Source organism: Boleophthalmus pectinirostris, unplaced genomic scaffold (assembly GCF_026225935.1).
Source record: "Boleophthalmus pectinirostris isolate CB_2022bp ecotype Guang Dong unplaced genomic scaffold, ASM2622593v1 HiC_scaffold_3, whole genome shotgun sequence".
In the NCBI taxonomy this organism is placed as follows: Eukaryota; Metazoa; Chordata; class Actinopteri; order Gobiiformes; family Gobiidae; genus Boleophthalmus; species Boleophthalmus pectinirostris.
The window spans coordinates 44,436,523-44,453,067 of record NW_026571299.1 but is presented as its reverse complement, the minus strand read 5'-3'; the positions used below and the strand labels follow the sequence as shown (position 1 = coordinate 44,453,067).

General features: G+C 36.9%; 1 protein-coding gene across 1 annotated transcript in view; it reads right to left on the bottom strand.

Moving 5' to 3' along the window:
• The window catches only part of kif5ab (kinesin family member 5A, b), a 100,404-nt gene that overhangs the window by 60,830 nt on the left and 23,029 nt on the right, over window positions 1-16,545 (bottom strand). The gene's annotated exons all lie outside the window — the stretch shown is intronic.

The following is a 16,545-nucleotide window of genomic DNA, read 5'->3' as shown; positions in this document are numbered from 1 at the left end:
TTATAGAACGCTTACCACTTAAACATCTTCCTATATAGGCCATTAACACACCACATCAATATATTTGAACAGTCATTAAATTCTGAATTAAATGTGTAAAGCCTATCATTTGTCTCATAAAAGATAGAGGAAGCTATTACTGTTAAACTGCTTATTTTAAAGACAAAAAGTCAAAGTGTCCAATCTTGCCGGTCATAACTCGGGAAATGCGCATAGTAGACATAACTTTGGTGAATTAGGGCAGGTCTTAAGACAATCTATGCAAATCTGCAGGTGGGTCTACTCTGTGTGCACAGCCAGTCAGAGCTCTCTCCTTTCTCTCACCTTGCCAGGAGATTATAGGATATATACAGTATTAATAATTTCTTAACTGGATTCAAGATAAAATTGTTATTCTTGTTAATGCATCAGAAAACATAAAATATTATAGACTTGCTTCTCAATAGCCCATCGCAGTGCACAGTTAGTTTTAGTTAAGATATAATAGTAATATTGCAATACTGTATTAGATGTTTCATAGCGAGGCACCTACTCAGGGCTTCATTTTCATACTATACACCTCTTGTTTAGAGAGAGACGAGCCTGATTTAACAAACAACACAAGTGCGGGCACAGTGAGACTCGTTCACCGCCCACTGTGCCTCGTGAGGAAGATCGGGTCTGAAGTTTGTCTTTGCAAAAAGCGTTTGAATATATTACAGTGTTTACATAATCAAAGTTTTCCAGTTGTTATGGTAAAAGTTTCAGTAAATATCAGGCATATGGTGTGACTAATGATGTTTACACAACTGTTCATTCCAGAGCAAAACAAATTTTCTTTTTATTCTCAGTCATTTTTAAAATACTTTTTCATTAGGTTGACAAAAACTTCTAATTTGGTAATAATAAAATACATAGATGCAATGATACTTTACATTTTAAACACCAAAATAAGGACAAAACATTTTTTTGTCGTGTCTCTTGAACACAGTATGCTAACTGCACATAAGAACAAATCTTATTCTTCATTCTTTATTTATTCAGTATCAGTATTATTACTAAGATGATGTGCTATGACTTCTTCCTGCAGCGCATTTGACAAAGCTGGCACCTCCACTGATCTGGTATATAATATTATACTTCACATTATGACACACAGTAGTAATATGTATTACACATACTGTATGTTGTTTATTGTATATGAGTTGACCACAGATTGTATATGTATATATAAATGGACATAGATAACCCGCTAGCTGCCACATTCCAAATAGGAATTGAGCTTAGAGAACTTACGACTCCATCGACTCCAATCTGTTTCCAATTTACTTTTATCAGTCGTCACCCCTCCATTATATACACATATGTGTGTGTGTGTGTGTGTGTGTGTATATTGTATATATATATATATATATTTATTTTTTATTATTATTATTATTTTTTTCCCCTTTAATCCCTTCCCCCGATTAATTAATGACCCCTCACCAAACTAAATAAATAAAAATCCATCACATCTTTAACCCTTTCCCACCAGTTTTCTTTAGTAGGAGGTTGTGGTTTTAGCCAGGATACAGTTATCTTTTTTTTTTTGCTCTTGTACTTAATATTAAAATAATTTTACTATTTTTTGAAGACATAGTGGTCGGTACAATACTCAATATAAATAACTGAAGATCTAAATTTAGTTTTTCCTTACAAATACTTTCAATTTTCTTTTTTACATTGCTCCAATAGTCTCTGATTAAGGGACAGTCCCATAATATGTGTGTGTGTCTCGTGTCTGACCACAACCCCTCCAGCATTTGTCAGATTTTATACTGTATTTTGTTACCTTTGTTGGGACAATAAAATATTGCATCTTGGATTTCCATTCAAACTCTCTCCATGAAATACTGTTTAACATTTTATGTCCATCTTTAAATGATTAATCCCAGTTTTCCTCTAATATTGTAATATTTCTTTCCTTTTCCCATTTGTCTTTAATGCCCATATTGTTGTCATCTGTATCAATCTGTAGGGCTTTATATATTTTTGAAATGAGTTTTTTAGTGTTACATGTACTTGTCATTAATAATTCTTCTAGATAATTAGGCTCATTACAAATATATTTTCAATCCTTATGTTTCGTAAGATAATTTCTGATTTGTAAAAACTTATAGAAGTCTTGTGGTTTTAAACCAAATTCCTTTTTTAACTGTTCAAAAGATTTCATGTGTTCACCTTCAAAAAGATGTCCGATATAAACCAATCCTTTCTCGTTCCATTTACAAAATACCATTTCCATTGATGGTGTAAAGTCTGGGTTTAAACCAATTTTAGTGGCCCTACAGATTGAATCAGACATATTTAATTTTCTTTTTACTATAGTCCATATTCTTAATGCTCCTTTAACCCATTCATTTTTGATTTTTAAATCCTTTTGTAATTTCTTTGCAAGAAATGGTAAAGATTCTAGAGGAACCTTTGGGCATGAGTTTTGCTCCATTTCCCTCCATCCTGTCTCATCATCCTTATCAGTCCATACTTTTAGGGCTCTTAGTTGTGATGCCCAATAGTATTATTTAATGTTGGGTAAGTTTAGCCACCCTTTTCTTTAGCACTCTGAAGTAGCTTGTACCGAATTCTTGGTTTTTGATTTCTCCATAAAATTTTTTATATGAGTTTATCTATTTTTGCGAAAGTTTCTTTAGAGAGCAGAATAGGTAGGGATTGTTTGTTATTTTGATCTTAATAAGTTTGTGTTAACCTGCTCTACATGATCCTGGTGTTTTATTTCGCTATATTGTCTGTAAATAAATTCTGATTCCTAATATGGAGCTCAGCTCCAGATTTGCCCGATAACTGCTCTTAATTTGACCAGAGCCGAACGTATGGATGACATCACACTCACTTATTCCATTTGTTTATACAGTGTATGGAGCTGAACAGCCTGCCTAAACAGATTTACATTATCCACACAGAACTTCCCTCAATGCCTTTTGTAAATGCCTGACAGCTCAGGGAGCGTAAGGAAATCCTGGATTGGATTAGAATGGTTTTACTCCACTTGCAACGGTCCATGTCCTCCCTAATCAGCCACATCTGTTTGGCCTCAGCATCACATAATGCATAGTAAAACCACATTTATCACAACCACACTCCTTATAATTTCACATTACACTGATGAGATGACCTAATGGAGAAGCTGCAGAGATGATCCTTGGACATTACTACTGTGCTGTGTTCACTGCCCAAAGAACTTCTGTATATTTGTGGAGTTTTCTGGTACTGAGTGTTGTGATTGTGAATGAGCTCAGAATGGCACGACGCCTTGGGCAAAAGACTGGGAGAGCCCAAGAGAAAGACAGACACACAGTACACATCAGAGGGGGAGCCATTAGAGAGAGGGATCAAGGAAGAGGAGCACGTAGAGACGGATGTGGAGAGGAGAGCAAAGCCAGTGCACACAGGGCAAAATAAAGTAGTCAGCCTGAAAAAATGTCTGCATTGGAGCAGAGATGAGGAAAGGGGAGCACCATGAAATTTCTTGGAGGCAAAAACAGGTCTTACATCAGCAACCAGGTCAGGAAGAACTAAACCACACAATTCATTCCACTCCCAAGAGGCGAGTTGTTTCAACCTACTTTACAACCAGCTTTTTCACAGCTTTTTCACAAAAGCACCTGAGCCACTAGTGTTTCACAAAAGAAGATATGGTGAGATCTTGCTCTTTAAAGACATATTACCACATTTCTCTAGGGCTCTGCAATTAATCAAAGTTTAATCAAATCAAAATCCAATCATTTCAAAATGTCAATGATTAGCTTGGTTAGACTGGCTCTTTTAATCTGAGAGGTCTACAACTAATCTGGTGTCAGTACAAGCATGTTCCAGGAGTTCAGGGGAATCATTTTGACATATTTTTGTGTTAAAGGTGCATTGTGTAACTTTTCTGGTGGAGGGACCATTAAATGTCTTTTTTTCTCTTTGGATATTTTTGAGCTATAAAACTATGCAAATGGGTGGCAAATGGGAGTGCCCAGACTGGTCCAATCTTTCTTGTGAAGAGGTCTATGCCTACACTCAAAAAACTGAGTTAAGTCTCAAGGATACTGTGCTTCCTAGAGATGCCATATTGTGCCGCAATGTTAACTGCACCAATTCTGAACATAGTGCTCATCTGGGCCTCCTATATGACACTGTTATGAATGCTCTTATTATGTCTGGCCGGGCTCTATGTAAAAGGAGGGGTAATGGTCATAGTGGTAAACCTGGGTGGAACAAGTTTGTTGAAGAGCCTCACACTGAAGCACGGCGGGCTTTCAAGGCTTGGGTTGCTGCTGGAAGGCCTAGATATGGACCTGTCTTTGAAGGGAAAAAACTGGCTAATTCTAAGTTTAAGTATGCTCTTAGGTATATTAGGAGGAATGAAAACACCTTAAGGGCCAACTCTCTTGCATCAAAATTGCAAAACAATGGATACAATGACTTCTGGAAAGAGATCAAAATGTTAAACAGATGTAGAACTTCTCTCCCATCTAATGTTAATGGTGTGAGTGGCTCTAAGGATATCTGTCAGCTATGGAGGAATTTTTACTATGACTTGTTCAACTGTGTTAAAAGCAATGTTAATGTGATTGAGGCTGTAGAAAACCACGCAGGGGTTATAGTTACTCCTCAAGAGGTATTTGATGCTGTCTCTAGACTAAAGAATAACAAATCCAGTGGGATAGACCAGGTGACATCTGAACACCTGAGGTTTGCTAGTGCTAAGCTGTATCCACTCCTAGCCATCTGCTTTACTGGGTTCCTGGTCCATGGCCTCTTGCCGGAGTCTCTCCTGTCTATTGTTTTGGTTCCTGTTGTCAAAAATAAAATGAGTATACTTAGTGACATTAACAATTATCGGCCAATAGCACTGGCTAGCTCATTGTCAAAGGTGCTAGAGAGGATTCTGTTAACCAGACTCGAGCCATACCTGTACACTACAGCTAATCAGTTTGGCTTTAAGCTTGGTCATGGCACTGACACATGTATCTTTGCACTGAAGGAGATGTTGGATAAATATAATTCCCAGGGGTCCACTATATTCATGTGTTTTTTTAGATGCTTCTAAAGCATTTGATCGGATTAATCATGGGAAACTATTCAACAAATTAACAAACCGAGGTGTTCCACCTCATTAGAATACTTATTTTCTGGAATACCTGTCAGTCCATGCAGGTGAAATGGGGTGATTCTACTTCTGACTCTTTTAGGGTCAGTAATGGAGTTCGCCAGGGTGGAATCCTGTCTCCCCTTCTGTTTAATATCTATGTTGATGACCTGTCTGTGCAGCTGAATGAATGTAAAATTGGATGTTTTGCTGGTGATTATCTGTATAATCATTTAATGTATGCAGATGACCTAGTGCTGCTGTGTCCTTACAGTGCAGGTCTGCAGCAGCTTTTAAATATCTGTTCTCAGTATGGCTTTGAATATGACATTAAGTACAATGCTCGAAAAAGTCACGTAATGATTGTTAAAACAAAAGAGGACAAAAAGTTGTCCTTTCCTGTTTTCTCTCTGTGAGGGAGTGCCCTCCAACTCACAGATGAGGTCAAATATCTTGGACATTATGTCACCAGTGACCTCTCAGATGATAGAGACATGTATAGGCAGCAGTGTAAGCTTTATGGCCAGGTCAATATGCTTGTCCGCAAGTTCTCTATGTGCTCCAGTGATGTCAAAATTGCACTTTTTAAATGTTTTTGCTCACCTTTGTATACTGCGCATCTTTGGCGTAACTATAAGAAAAAGAGTTTGCAGAGTTTGACAGTGGCGTATAACGACTCTTTGAGAATATTACTGAAAGTGCCGAGGTTTTGTAGCGCCAGTGAAATGTTTGTAAATTGTGATGTGAGACCCTGTGCTGTCATAATCAGGTGTTGTATTTATTCATTTATGTGTAGAGCTGTGAATCTGAGTAATCAAATCATTGAAGCTCTAGTGTGTCCTGTGAGGAGCTCTGTCAGATTCACCTCTAAGCTGTGGAGACACTGGTGCTCTTGTCTGTATACGTTATAGCATGCACTGTATTTATCTTTTTATTCTTACTGTTGTTTTTTTTTAATACTATGAACCAGATATCATGTGTTCTTAATAAAGATTGAATTGAATTGAATATGCAATTTAATACATGTCGGTAGAGTAGTTTAATGTCATATTGTGGAACATTCCAGGAAGAGCAATGACATCTCCACAGAAACAAGCAGGTGACAGCCAAAAAGTTACATAGTGCACCTTTAAATCTCACAAAGTAAAATGTTATAATTATTGAAGGAATAATTATTATTTGCATGTTTGCAATTGTACTGGAATTGGAATAGATCAATTTGAAGGAAAATGTCATATCATGATGCAGCCTTACTTTTCACCCTGTAGGTTTTTACAAGTATCAATGCCCCACAACCAGGAAGTGCTTTCAGATTTATTGCCAGCTAAATAGTGTAAAATTGTCACATACTTTTTGCACATTATTGTCTAATGTTGGAAACTGCCATCTGCTCAAAAGCTGCTGTTTGTGGAAGCCATTATTCAGACAAACACAGCAGTTGCGATTATCTCAACCTCAGTGCTTCCTGCCACAGACTGTCATGGTATAATATTGTATGTAGACAGAGTACTGAATACACTGTCTCATGCATCCTCGTATCTATCTAAAGAAGTCATTTTATACTATTGAGAGAAGAGACAGAACAGCATTACTCAAATATACATGAAAATAGGACTTTAAACCCTTGCTTGGAAGATTACAGAGTCTGTTCATTTTATTGCTTTAGGTTTAATTATAGAAAATATTATTAATATTCTAGCATATCTCTGGAACAATAATTGAGATATTGTATATAAATATCTAGATATTTTCTGTAGATGCCCCAACCAGTTTTACAGTTATCTTAAATTTTCACAACTCTGTAAATTATTCACTACCAACTTGAGACCTGTTCTGTCTGACTATAACTGAGAATGAATTCATTTAAGGGTAACATTTTTGTGGAATTAAGTTGGGTGGTAAGGACTGGACCAGAGTAGAAATGATAATAATATACATATGTTCAGAGGCAAAACCCCAGTCACCCCAGTGTTTAAAGTTCCAGAGCCAGACACCAGACACTGGGGTGATCAGGTTTTCTCTGTCCCAGACTGTGGAACAAACTGTCCCCTGATATGAGCACTGTCACAGATTTTGGCCTGTTTAAAACCAGGCTCAAAACTCAGTAATGCAGTGAATCTTTACACAATTAGTTAATTTCATTGTTTTTATATTGAGTTAATTTTTTGTTCATTAATGTTGGTCACCTTGAGTGTTGTAAAGGGCTCTATGAATAAAAATTATGGGACGGAACATATTTAAGAATTTAAATATACCTGACTACAGATAGTGGGTATGGTCCACTAAAATGAATATAAAGAAGTATAAAACTATTAGTAATGTAAATGTAAAAGATGTCACTAGAAAGCAGATACTAAGCCTGCTTCAACGTGAGAAGCACAATTCTAAGAGCTTAGCGTGTCTGACACATCTGTTTCTGTTGTTCACATGAAAGCTTTAAGTCACAAAATCCTGATTGCTACCACATTCCCCTGCACAATGCCTTTCAACATTTTTGATAAAACAGAATACCTTTACACAATGCCATTCAGGCCAGATTGAAATTCATTTTTGTTATTTTTTAAACATATTCATCTTATTTGTATTTAGTTCCAATATAATCTCCTTCCATTTCTAACAGAAGAGCTTGGCTTATTATTTATAAATTTACAAACTCAACATAGTTTAATGGACATGCATAAAGTCAATAAGATGGGTGCTCTTTTAAGCTTCAGCTCTCCTGCACACATCATTAGCCAGCTCCATTTCATTTGCACCAAAAGTAAGATGAATGTGGATTTTTCTCTCCGGTTTGGGATCTAACCTCGAAATAAACCTCTGCATGAGGAAAATAAAAACACGATTTACCATTCTCCCAGAGCTGCAGCAAACCTCCAACACAAGAGTCAGAGCAAGTGACCTCGCTCTGCAGTGCTTAAATATGGACAGAAAAACACTTGTTTATGAAAATGTACCGCTCCAAGTCCTAACTTTGCATTCATCCTCATATCAATCATACTCTATATGATTAAAACAAAAACAAGAAAACTGTATAGAATTGCACATAATAGAACATCACATGATGTCAGGGTACAATTTTACATAAAAATACTTTTCAATACAAATACATCGCACACAAAGCTTTTGAAAGTATCAAATAACAGGACAGGACAAATAATTTTTAAATTTTTGCTGTAAAATCTATTCAAATAACCTTTAGATAAAAAAGGATCTTAAATATGCTTGATGCTCTCAAAATAGATACTCTCAAAAAAATACTAGAATAAAGTTATTTATTCATTCAAACTTCAGTGTTACAGAAGTCACTGCAGGCAGCTGCACCGTCTGTTCCAGCAGATGGTAAAAGAGGAATTGGCACTGCCGTGTTTTTTGACAGCCATCTCCTAAAATAACATGTAGGTATATACTACAATAATGTTATGCTGTTTGAATGCCTTTACAGCACCTATAAGAAAAAAATAAATAGGGCTTTTAGCATCAATCCAGAACACTGTCTGGGATGGGCAGAAATCTGGCCTTGGCGGAGGTCTTGCCACACCTCTTCTACAGAGAGATCAATAAATCAGATAAACAATGTTAGAGCAGACTCAGGCTGACAGTGGTGATGCTTTACATGCATGTCCACCTTAATGAGCTCATCTGTTTCGTTACTGTTTTGGAGTTTGCTAATCACAGCTGCAGGTACAAACAAGTACACCATCACAAACAATTAGAGCTGACTCACCAAGATTAATCATCAGCTTCACACACAAACTGTGTCATAAAAAACATGGAGGAAATGACCAACCATGATCGTGTGAGAAATGTTACATAAGATGGATGAAATAAAGCTCTTTGCCAGTCATTTGTTCTCCTAGCTGCTCCGGCTGTAATCTGCCCCTCATGCTTTTACTGTAATAGCCTGCATACAGTAGAACAAAAGGGCTGTTTGAATGAATATCTATGCCTCTGCAGAGCTGTGGCTGTCCATTCAGTTCTTGTTTAATTGAAGAGAGATAATTACGTTGGAGGCACATGTTAAAGAAGACAGGAAAGGATTATAAAATGTGTGCAAATAATATATCCAATTATAGTTGTTCACTGCTTTGGACTGCAGCTCCTACATTAAACCACTATAAGACCTGGCCAGCCTGCAATCTGCTGTGGTCTGCTAAACTTTAAGACAAGAGGATGTGTGATGAGAATGAAATATAGAGGCAAAAAGACAATTAAAGATTCACAGAGAGAAGCGGGAGGAGGGGTGCGGAGCTGTTGTAATGAACAAAGTTTCCGAGGCGGGTGCAGAGGAGTTGAAAAACAAGATTAATAAAACAGCTACGAGGAGACAGCAGTGAGGGAGGGGTTATAAATGGAGGCTGAACGCAGGACTTAATGAGTCCTAAGTGCAACATGTGGGACAAAAATTAGGCAAAAAGACAATGATGGAGGAACTATAGTTAGAACATAAACAAATCATTAAGCAAATTCCCCATGCCAACATATTAATCGTCTCATATTCTTCTGAGCGACCATTACGACATTCTCAGTTCATTTTAATATCATCATCTATCTGCATAATGTTATTTGTACTCTGTGACAAGTGGCAGTATTTGTTGGCTAATTTTGCACAACATCAACATCAGCAGCAGTGAAAAATGGACATTACACGGCAGAACACAAAGTCAGAGGCTAGTAGAATCAGGTTAGGTTAAGTTGTTTTGTTTGTACCCGTAGGTAAATTTGTTTCGCAGTTGGAGAGGCTGGTCCCATATTTCACATTTCATTCATTCACACTATAGACTATACACACATATATGAAAACATATAATTAATCATGCCTGGCTAACAGTCAAAATAAATATTAAATAGACAAAAAACATCAATGGGGCTTTGCAAGACAAAATAAAAAAAAACAATAAAAAAATTGATTACAACATATTCAAAACGCAATAGCATCTGAAACAAAGCTCCCTTTAAAGTGATTTATTTTAGATTTTGGGATTTAAAACCTGTGACCAGAGGGAAGCAGCTGGAATTCTGAGTTTAGAGGATGCTCTGTGTCTCAAAATACTTTGGGACATCTGCTCTAACTGTCTTAAAGGTGCACTATGTAACTGTTTTGGTTGGGGGTCCATCACCTGCTTGTTTCTGTGGATATGTCATTGTCATTGCACATTAAAAAAACTCTACTTTACATTTATTCAATTACAAGTGGCTGTATAGATCAAAAACACATAACACGTTGCCTGGTTTGGTCTCCGTGAATATGGAGTTTCAATACCGTATTGTGAAACATCCCAGGAGCCTCCACCAGAAAAAGTTACACAATGCACACTGTGGTACACAATGCACTCAGTCCGGAGGCTGGCCAATTACCTTACTTGCCCATTTAACTATAGCTGATTCAGGGAGTTCTTGTTTTTTGGCAGATGCTCTATATTTTTAAAGGTCCAAATTAATAAAAGATTAGCCAGATAGTTAAGTGTAATGAAACTTTAAATGTTCTGCTCTTTAATCAAGCCAGGTATAATGAAAATGGTGACGGCATGACCATGAGTGCTATACTTTTAACTCTATAAAATGAGTTGGTTATGTGATATGTTAACAATAAGTGAATAAGAGAAACCGTAATGACTTAGAACTTTTAGTACATTTTTGTAGACTTTTTTCCATTTATTTGAGCAAAATTTGTCTATCCTCAGTACAGACACATTGTAAGCTGCTCTTGAGTTCAAAATATGTCTGCATCGTCCTGTCTACATCTAATTATAAAGCATTGCCTTGTCCGTTAATCAGGAACAGCGTGGTAGCATGCTAGTTGTTGTTGGCATTACTGTAACGGCAAAACTCTGCTCTGGCTCCTGAAAGTTGAGAAAAAGGCTTATAAAAAAATTACGTGAATAATTAGGATGCTTGGGATTTAAGAAAAGTGAGGAATAAATTAGGATCACTGCAAACAATTTAAAATAAACTAGTTATGTTTTTCACACTTTTAAGAGAGCAAAAACAGGTAGACTACAGAGATTTTAATCATGTTTTATTCATTGCTTTCGTTCAAATGGAATTTGACATGATTTAGTGAGGAATATTTCCTTTTTTGCTGTTTTGCAAGTCTATAAACCCCAGAAACTGTAACACCATTAATAATACATTTCATTTTCATACCAAGAGCAAAAAAAAGTGTACACGGACATTAGAAAAAATGACATGGGGCTTCTCTGGGTGTACGGTGTACGGTAATAGGAAAGTCTAAGTGCAGGGCAAAAACATGCTCTCGTGAGACTGGAGTCGAGAAAAGATTGGCAGTTTTAATAACTGTCTGTGTTTTTTTATTGTGTATTCCCAACTGTAAATACCACCATGGATTTTGTTTAGCACTAACAACAATACACCTTTTACTTTTTGCAATGCATGAATAATGCTGTTATTCCATGTCAAGGCAGCTTAGAGATGACATCCACAACATCCAGAGGCTACAACACCTTTTTGTGCATATGGTAAAACTCTCTGACTGCCAGCTGGGAACAGATGCACAGTTAGTTCCAATTGGAGGAGATTATTCTTTGTAATTTTCTGTTATACAAACTGTGATAATCGTCAACAAAGATAAATCGTCATTCAGCCACAAGATGTTCTCTTCTACATAACTGTTGTGTTCACTTATAACAAAGAACAATTATATAACATAGTTTAAAAGTCCTATATTACAGATTGATTCTTGTGAGCTTTAAGCCATGTTAGAATCTTGTTACCTCCTCAGAAACATACTCGGAGATGTGTTTTGTTTCATTCATACATGTTTGAGAAATTATATATTATTAGTTTATCTACATCTCCAAAATTAAAATTGCTCTGTTCCACCTTGTGAATGGCGAATGAAGTGGTAGTTTTTAAGTTAACTGCTACTTTTTGATCTTTGGTTCAATATAGACAGGACTTCAGGGATTAAATCATCCAAATGATCCTAGTGAAAGTGTATGGAGTTTAAAAACACAGTGGAGCACTGCATTATTTATCACATGACCAAAGGTGGAAAAAAGTGATTTCCATGCCAGTGGTGGTAATAAGGCATCTTGGAAATAAGTGATTAAAGGTTACTCAAAAATGCACAAACTCATGTGAAGAATTCAGCCTAAAAATGCAAGATGGGTTAAACATGTGAATGAAACAAAACACAACTCCTGGTATGGTTGTGATGAGGAAACAACATTATAACATAAAACAGAAAATGGCATAATATGGCCCTTTTAAACAGAGAAATAGTTCAAAAGATAGTAGTCATGTCAAACCTACAATCATTTATATATTTCAAAAATATGCCAGTACAGGTAGGCCTATATTGTATAAGCAGCTCTTGAGGTCAAAGTATGTCCATTGCATTCTGTCGGCATCTAATATAAAGTTTTATTGTTCGATAATCATAAGTGCATAAGTGCATGCTGCCAGCTGTTGTCAACTTTATCGAGGCAGCAGAACTCCGCTATGTTCTCTGGAAGTTGGGAAAAGTGCAAATAAACTCACCACAGTGAATAATTAGAATGCTCAAACTGCATAAGGAAAGTGAGGAATAACTTTGAACCACTGCAAACCATTTCAAATGAACTAGTTTTGTTTTTCAGTAAAAATCAGCCCATAATAAATCTTCTGACAGAAAATTTCAATATCCTGCCATACCAATCACCAACTCAATCCTTTCACAAAAAAGGAGATTTATTTCGTAAAGGAGAGCTGGATGATACAATAAGAAGATTAACCCTCCTCCTACACGTTTGAGGGTTGTGCTAGGGGCAGGCAGCGCTTCAACAGTTACAGGCAAAGAGAGAAGAGGATGGGGGCTTTCGATTGGCTGTCTGTCCATGCTGCTGTCACATTCAGTATCCCTCTCCCACACAGACTCATCCACACATACAGACATACACATAAGCACACGCGCACACACACACACACACAGACAGACACACACACCATCCAAGTGACAACCCAGAGACAAGGTCGGCCTGCCAGTGTCTCCTGCTTCCGCCTGGGCTAATCAAGACTCCAGCTCCACAAAACAGCATCATTAGAGAGTTCTTCGAAATCCTGTCAAAACGCCAGTCGCCCCAGTCACTCAGTGTTACCAAAAATTACTGTATTTTGAGATCCGTTTTGCTGACAAGTCCATAGCACTGACTTCAGGGCTTTGCTTATCTAAACATCTCCCGAATGCAGTTGAAAATTATGAATGGATTTGTGCTATGAAGCTTTGTTAATTTGTTTGGGAGCTAAGTTTAACAGATGAGGACAATTACCAAAGCTGTAATTATAATTTTAAACTTCTGTTATGTTGTGGGTGACAATAGCTATAGGGAAGGAGGGGTAGTTTTGCAGACTACACACAAACAAACTTCTACATTCATTTACAACTGTCAAGTTAGAACATGGGAAAGAAAGTGAGATGCTTTGGTTGTTTTGGAGAGACAGATCCAATATGCAACATACACTATATTATTTAATACCAGTGGTGGAAGAAGTACTCAATTTGTTACTTAAGTATAGATACCAGAGAAAGGTCTCAAACAATCATAAAAAATACTTTTCAGTCCTGTTTAAAAATGTAGTGGAGTACAACCTGCTCTCAAATGTATAGTGAAGTAAAAAGTATCTACTTGAACAAAGTAAAGTTCAGATACCTAAAATGTATACTTAAGTACAGTTCTTTATTACTTTTACGTTGTTACGTTCCATCGCTGTTTAATACAGAGTTTTCAAACTTTTGCCAGCACTCTTTTTAGTCCAAAATTGAACAAATAAATTATGGATTAAAAAGAACATTATCTGAAGGGTAAACAATGGATGAAAAAAATTAGTTAGCTGTACAAAAAACTACAGTTAAAAGGAGTGATTGGATGTTTTCCAGAGTGCTTTCATTGTGTGCATAAAGGAAATTAATTTCAATGCCAATATTGTTGAAACTACTTTTCAAGTGTTCACTATAATTTAGAGAAGCCTTACCAGCCATAGGAAAATCAGAATCTAAAAGCTCTAAACAAAAACAATTAGATGTATATGATGCATCGCCCTTGTTTGTGCAGAGCTATTAGTTCCCCAATATGGCTGCATAATTTATTACTGAAAAGATTGAAGGAAATGGAGGAGAAAAAAACGATTATCTCCCCTCACAGCTTCATACCAGAAAATAGAGCTACACCGATCTCTCGATACAAAGGCAACTGGTGAAAATATTTTCAGACCAAACCTCGACATCCGATGGAAGATACTGAGACGGAGGGAGACAGGGTGAATGATCGCACAATGTAAACCACAAAGGATGGACACAATATTGCAGGAATGACAGGCACACTGCAGTCCAGGGGATAGCAATAAAGTGTGATCGTTCTGTTAATCAGTGCATCAGGGACAACACAAAACTCAATAAATCCTGTGGTGTAGAGGAAAATTCAGAGGATTCTTATTCAAATGACTGCAGTGGTGATGATTTCATTATGTCTTTTCATTTGTCTCTCTTCAGTAGTTTTTATTAAATCCTCTATGAGACCACTGATGACCATGATAGCTGTGGCTCTTTGAAATCTCATAATGCCATCCATGTTGTATTCATCACTGTAATCAGAGGCACATCAGAGCTAGTGAATGTCCTATATTATATGCAATAAAAGAGTTACAGTTAAAAGTTTATGTCATTTCAATGCCTATTTACTTAGATATGTCCTGGTGAAGTGCTGTCATAAAGAACTGAAGCAGCTCATATTCACATCTGCCGGATATTTCAGCCAGTAAATTGCTTATATAAAAACGTATTCTCTATGTAAACAATCTGTTGGCTTCATATTGACCTGCTATACACATGCTCCCACCTTTTAGAACAGTTAAGTGCTTCAATTAAGATCAATGGAAAGAATCTATATGAAAGGGCTTTAGCTAGAGAGCATTTGTAAACAATATATTTATTGTCATATAGGCCTGTCACGATAAATACTATATCGACTTAATGTTCAGTATATGAAAGCTAAAACAATATATTTTCAGACTTTATCATGTGTACATATTCTCTGTAAAAGTGTGGAGATTTGGAGTCTTTTTTGTTGTAATATAAGTTTTGACAAGAGGGCTAATTATTGCTTAATTCTGCTATTTATTTATTTATTTATTTATTTACCTATTTATTGCAGATCATGCCTTTAAATTACACTGTCTATTTAAAAATGGCTTACAAGGATTATCTTGCATTATTGTTATTGTCAGTAGTTTCAGTATTATCAAAGTATATCCCTGTAGCAATATATTGTGATTCAAAATTTGTTGTCATGACAGGTCTATTGTCGTATCCTGACAAGGCATAGTAGTCCTTTGGAAATTTTACTTGACTGTTAAGTATGTGGTGTACCTTTAATATGCAGACCAGAGTTTCCAAAAGTAGGATAAAAGACAAGCTTTTTATCATAGCTGCACACCCTCTGCACCTTTAAAATGCAGCTGGGGACTCGCTGCAGTCTGGGCAGCTCTGGGTCTGGCGGCTGAGCGGTGTTTGATACTGTGGGGAGCTATCAGGCACTGGGCCACTGTTTGCTATTCATCATTTCCTTCTCTGTATTGTCTGCCACTCTTATCTCATGCACCTTTTCATCTGTTTTTCACTGTCAATCAGGATGTGGCTGGCTGCTGCATAACTTGATATTTCCTGGCATTCTGGAGTTTTTGAACCTTGTTTTGGGTGACAGGTGTTTGTCCACTAATCAGAAGGTTGGTGGTTCAAATCTCGCTGTAGACATAAACATCATTGCTTGGTTGAGTGAATGCTATTGTTGTGTCCTTCGCCAAGACACCCACCTTGCCCCCAGTGTCAGCGCACACTGGTCTATGAATGTGTGTGAATGGGTGAGTGGCTCCTTGATGTAAAGCGCTTCAAGTGCCTTGAGGGTGGAACGTGCTATACAAACATGTGTCCTTGTGACCATTTTCAGTTCAAACCAATTCAAGATCTCACATGTCACTACTCATAAGGAAGTGTCTGATAAAACAGCAATCTACTAAATGTGTATCATGTTAAAAGATGTAAACAAGCTAGAAGCAGCAGTTGAAAGTGCAGGCACAAGTGGCCCCAATAATCTAATGAGTTGGTTGGCAGCATTCATTTTCAAGTGACAAGTCTCTGAAAATGATGATCTTATTATGCTAAAGCTAGGGCAAATACCAAGAGAGGACAACAAGAGTGAACCAAATGCCTGAAACCCACAGAAGCTGTTAATAATTCACAGTTCAAAGGACCAACAAAACTCACTGATGTTCAAGAAGCATCTACTCTCACTTTGACTGTTTGAGTGTTGCCCTGAAATGTCACGTCTAATTGGGGCTCTATTTCTTACATGTCAAACACTTTCACTTTATGGATTTATAGAAAACATAATAAAAACAGACTCCAACCTTGAGACAGAAGTGCTGTGCCTTGCATGAAG